Source organism: Oncorhynchus masou, unplaced genomic scaffold (genome assembly GCF_036934945.1).
Source record: "Oncorhynchus masou masou isolate Uvic2021 unplaced genomic scaffold, UVic_Omas_1.1 unplaced_scaffold_13549, whole genome shotgun sequence".
In the NCBI taxonomy this organism is placed as follows: Eukaryota; Metazoa; Chordata; class Actinopteri; order Salmoniformes; family Salmonidae; genus Oncorhynchus; species Oncorhynchus masou.
In genome coordinates this window covers 1-5,386 of record NW_027003443.1, presented here as the reverse complement: position 1 = coordinate 5,386, position 5,386 = coordinate 1, and the positions used below count along the sequence as shown (strand labels likewise).

Below are 5,386 nucleotides of genomic sequence, written 5' to 3'. Positions count from 1 at the left end.
CAGTGACCAGGGTGAAGGCTAGGACCCAGTACGAGTGACCAGGGTGAAGGCTAGGACCCAGTGACCAGAGTGACGCAGGGTGAAGGCTAGGACCCAGTGAGCAGGGTGAAGGCTAGGACCCAGACCTGACCAGAGTGACCAGGGTGAAGGCTAGGACCCAGTGACGACAGGGTGAAGGCTAGGACCCAGTGAGCAGGGTGAAGGCTAGGACCCAGTGACCAGGGTGAAGGCTAGGACCCAGTGAGCAGGGTGAAGGCTAGGACCCAGTGAGCAGGGTGAAGGCTAGGACCCAGTGAGCAGGGTGAAGGCTAGGACCCAGTGAGCAGGGTGAAGGCTAGGACCCAGTGAGCAGGGTGAAGGCTAGGACCCAGTGAGCAGGGTGAAGGCTAGGACCCAGAGAGCAGGGTGAAGGCTAGGACCCAGTGAGCAGGGTGAAGGCTAGGACCCAGTGAGCAGGGTGAAGGCTAGGACCCAGTGAGCAGGGTGAAGGCTAGGACCCAGTGAGCAGGGTGAAGGCTAGGACCCAGTGAGCAGGGTGAATGCTAGGACCCAGTGAGCAGGGTGAAGGCTAGGACCCAGTGAGCAGGGTGAAGGCTAGGACCCAAAGAGCAGGGTGAAGGCTAGGACCCAGTGAGCAGGGTGAAGGCTAGGACCTAGTGAGCAGGGTGAAGGGCTAGGACCCAGTGAGCAGGGTGAAGGCTAAGATCCCAGTGACTAGGGTGAAGGCTTAGACCTAGTGACCAGGGGTGAAGGCTAGGACCTAGTGACCAGGGTGAAGGCTAGATCCCAGTGACCAGGGTGAAGGCTAGATCCCAGTGACCAGGTGAAGGCTAGGACCCAGTGACCAGGGTGAAGGCTAGATCCCAGTGACCAGGGTGAAGGCTAGACCCAGTGACCAGGGTGAAGGCTAGGACCTAGTGACCAGGGTGAAGGCTAGATACCAGTGACCAGGGTGAAGGCTTAGACCCAGTGACCAGGTGAAGGCTAGACCTAGTGACCAGGGTGAAGGCTAGGACCCAGTGACCAGGGTGAAGGCTAGGACCCAGTGACCAGGGTGAAGGCTAGGACCTAGTGAGCAGGGTGAAGGCCAGGACCCAGTGACCAGGGTGAAGGCTAGGACCCAGTGACCAGGGTGAAGGCTATGGACCTAGTGAGCAGGGTGAAGGCTAGGACCCAGTGACCAGGGTGAAGGCTAGACCTAGTGACCAGGTGAAGGCTAGGATCCCAGTGACCAGGGTGAAGGCTAGATCCCAGTGACCAGGGTGAAGGTTAGGACCCAGTGACCATCCGGCACATCTCTCACCTCACTCCCCGTCCCCAGCATGCTGGGATGTTCCAGACAGTGTCTGGTGATGTTCTTCAGGGTCCCCTCAGCCAGAAGCAGGTTCTCATGGGGCTCAGGTACCAGGGTGAAGGCTAGGCTCTGGACCCCCAGCCACAGAGCACTCCTCTCCCTGAGCCCAGGGCTCTCCCCTCCCCCCAGCCGCTGAACCCCGCTGTCAGCCTCTTGAGAGCTACCAGCTCCTCTCCCAGTACGGTCTCTACCAACACCCGGCCTGACGCCTCACGGACAGGGTCACTGCACTACACACCTGCCTGAGAGGGATGGAGTAGAGAGAGAGAGAGATGAGCATTTTACCTGCTAGCAACACCCGGCATGAGCAACACAGGACTGGGTCACTGTACTTGCCACACCTGCCTGAGAGACAGAGCTGGTATTATGGAAAGAGAGAGAAAGTTTGGTCGACACAGACAGTTAGCAACGAGCCCTCGGGAGAGCCAGTGTCCCTCTAGTAGTCGAGCGACAGCTTTTTCGCCCATCGTGTCATTAACGGGGAGATAGCGTATAGCCAACTCTGTCAAGCAGCAGCCCCCTCCCCACCAGCCACCACACAACAGCTGCCAGTCGGAGGCAAGTCGCTTTTTTCAACATCAAGCCAGCAGCGCGCCTGCTTCCTGTCGCCACTTTTGTTGATATATGTATAGATTACGCTATGAGTGTGGGCTACCACCCAGCAATGCAAATCACGTCAAACTCCCCTCGCCCGCTGGGGTAGGGATTGTGTAGCCTTGGGCGTAGTGAAGGCAGAACATAACACAGGGGAAATGTTTTCTAAACTGGGTACCAACTGGCACCCTATTCCCCTATATAGAACACTACTGTTGACCAGGGCCCTATTCCCTATATAGAACACTACTGTTGACCAGGGCCCTATTCCCTATATAGTACACACTACTGTTGACCAGGGCCCTATTCCCTATATAGAACACTACTGTTGACCAGGGCCCTATTCCCTATATAGTACACTACTGTTGACCAGGACCCTATTAGAACACCTACCAGGGCCCTATATAGTACACTACTGTTGACCAGGGCCCTATTCCCTATATAGAACACTACTGTTGACCAGGGCCCTATTCCCTATATAGAACATAGTGACCACCCCATACTGTTGACCAGGGCCATATTCCCTATATAGAACACTACTGTTGACCAGGACCCTATTCCCTATATAGAACACTACTGTTGACCAGGGCCCTATTCCCTATAAGAACACTATCATTGACCAGGGTACACTACTGTTGACCAGGGCCTATTCCCCATATAGTACACTACTGCTGAACCCTATTCCCTATATAGTACACTACTGTTGACGATGACCTACTTACAGTATTCCCTATATAGAACACTACTGTTGACCAGGACCCTTCAAAGAACACTACTGTTGACCAGGACATTCCCCTATCACATTTGACAGGGCACTATTTGACATTACAGGATTGTCACCAGGGCCCTTAGTGGCCAGGCCCTCGCCTGTCAAACCCTATTCTATATAGAACACTACTGTTGACCAACAACATTGTATTTCTAGTACACTACTGTGACCAGGCCGGAACCCTCGCTCACCTCGCTACCACCGCTACGCAGTCACATTCTATTTGACATTTTGCAGAGTGGCCTCGCCCGTATGTCAAAACGCCTTGTATTTCTGTTCCGGTCCCAGTTCTCTGTCCGCCCCCGGTCAGCGCGCCCTCCTCCGGTCCAAACACACGGGAGTAGAGCACGCGGCTCTCCCCGGGGGCCAGAGTGCTTACCGGGCTAACGGTATGGATCAGGAAACATTGAACCATGGTGTCGCTGTGTGACTTAATGAACTAAGATATCGATCTAGTTCGTCTTTCTCTGTCGATAACTACAGGGATGTCAGATTGCAGTGCTTGTTACGCTTTGCTTCCTGGATTCGATCAGGTGACAAGACAGATGCAGTCATTTGGAGGCAACACCAGAGGAGCCACTGTCAGCGTAGAGAGAGCATGAAGAAATGTGTTCATCGATTTAAACCGAATAAGTAGATCCAGATTTACCAGTGGTTTAAAAAGTACAATTGTCATACGGAGTAAACGTCAAGATACCTTAATAGGAAAATCACTCACGTAAAAGTCAAAGTACCTGGTTTTAAATATACTTAATTATCAAGTAAATGTAATTGCTAAAATATACATAAGTATCAAAAGTGAAAGTATAAATAATTTCAGATTCCTTAAATTAAGCAAACCAGACAGCACCATGTTCTTGTTTTGTTTAATTTACAGACAGCCAGGGGCACTCTCCAACTCTCCATTTACAAATTAATCATGTGTTTAGAAAGTCCTCCAGATCAGAGCTTACTGCGAGGAATGATTGGGATGTTCTCTGTTTAGTTTGTGAATTAGACCATTTTCCTATTCCGCCAAGCTTTCAAAATGTAACGAGTACTTTTGGGTGTCGGGGATAATATATGGAGTAAAAAGTACATCATTTTCATTAGGAATGTAGTGAAGGAAAAGCTGTCAAAAATATAAATAGTAAAGTACAGATATTTGTACTTAGTACTTTACACCACTGTATTTTACTTTAGGTTTGAATAGGTTCTTTATGTATCATATTATAGATCATTATTATGCTTTTCAGTTTACATTTAGGCCGAAATTCTACCTACAACATGCCTAAATTCTACCTACAACAGGCCTAAATTCTACCTACAACAGGCCTAAATTCTACCTACAACTGGCCTAAATCCTACCTACAACATGCCTAAATTCTACCTACAACATGCCTAAATTTACCACCTACAACAGGCCTAAATTCTACCTACAACATGCCTAAATCCTGCCTACAACATGCCTAAATTCCTACCTACAACATGCCTAAATTCTACCTACAACATGCCTAAATCCTACCTACAACAGGCCTAAATTCAACAACAGGCCTAAATCCTACCTACCCAAACAGGCCTAAATCTACCTACAACATGCCTAAATTCTCCTACAACATGCCTAAATTCCCACAAACATGCCTAAATCCTACCTACAACAGGCCTAAATTCTAAATACAACAGGCCTAAATTCCCACCTACAACATGCCTAAATCCTGCCTACAACAGGCCTAAATCCTACCACAACATGCCCACCCACCTACAACAGGCCTAAAATTCTACTACAACAGGCCTAAATCTCCCACCCTACAACATGCCTAAATTCTACCTACAACATGCCTAAATTCTACCTACAGACCTAAATTTACCCACAACAGGCCTAAATTCTACCACAACATGCCCAAATTCTGCACAACAGGCCTAAATTCCCACCTCAACAGGCCTAAATTCCCACCTACAACAGGCTCTAAATCCTACCTGCAACAGGCCTAAATTCTGCCTGGCCCACCCAACAACCGGGCCTAAATTCTAAATGAGGCCTAAATTCTACCTACAACATGCCCAAATTCCTAAAACAGGCTCCACCTACCTACAACATGTCGACTTTCTGCACCTACAACATGCCCAAATCCTACCTACAACAGGTCTAAATTCTACCTACAACATGCCTAATTTCTACCTACAACATGCCTAAATTCTACCTACAACAGGCCTAAATTCTACCTACAACATGCCTAAATTCTACCTACAACATGCCTAAATTCTACCTACAACAGGCCTAAATTCTACCTACAACAGGCCTAAATTCTACCTAAAACATGCCTAAATTCTACCTACAACAGGCCTAAATTCTACCTACAACAGGCCTAGATTCTGCCTAAAGCTTGTGCTAAATTCTGCAATGGGCCTAAATTCTACCTACAACGAGGCTAAGTTACCACCTACAACAGGCTAAATTCTACCTACAACAGGCCTAAATTCACCCTACAACAGGCCTAAATTCTACCTAGAACAGGCCTAAATTCTACCTACAACATGCCTAAATTCTGCCTACAACAGGCCTAAATTCTGCCTACAACAGGCTAAATTCTACCTAGAACAGGCCTAAATTCTACCTACAACATGCCCTAAATTCTACCTACAACAGTGCCTAAATTCTACCTACAACATGCCTAAATTCTACCTACAAC

The 5,386-nt window shown here is 48.6% G+C and overlaps 1 pseudogene; it reads right to left on the bottom strand.

Moving 5' to 3' along the window:
- Nucleotides 1-1,243: 1,243 nt before the first annotated feature.
- On the bottom strand, nt 1,244-3,258 carry LOC135530494 (AP-5 complex subunit sigma-1-like; annotated as a pseudogene).
- Nucleotides 3,259-5,386: the final 2,128 nt, after the last annotated feature.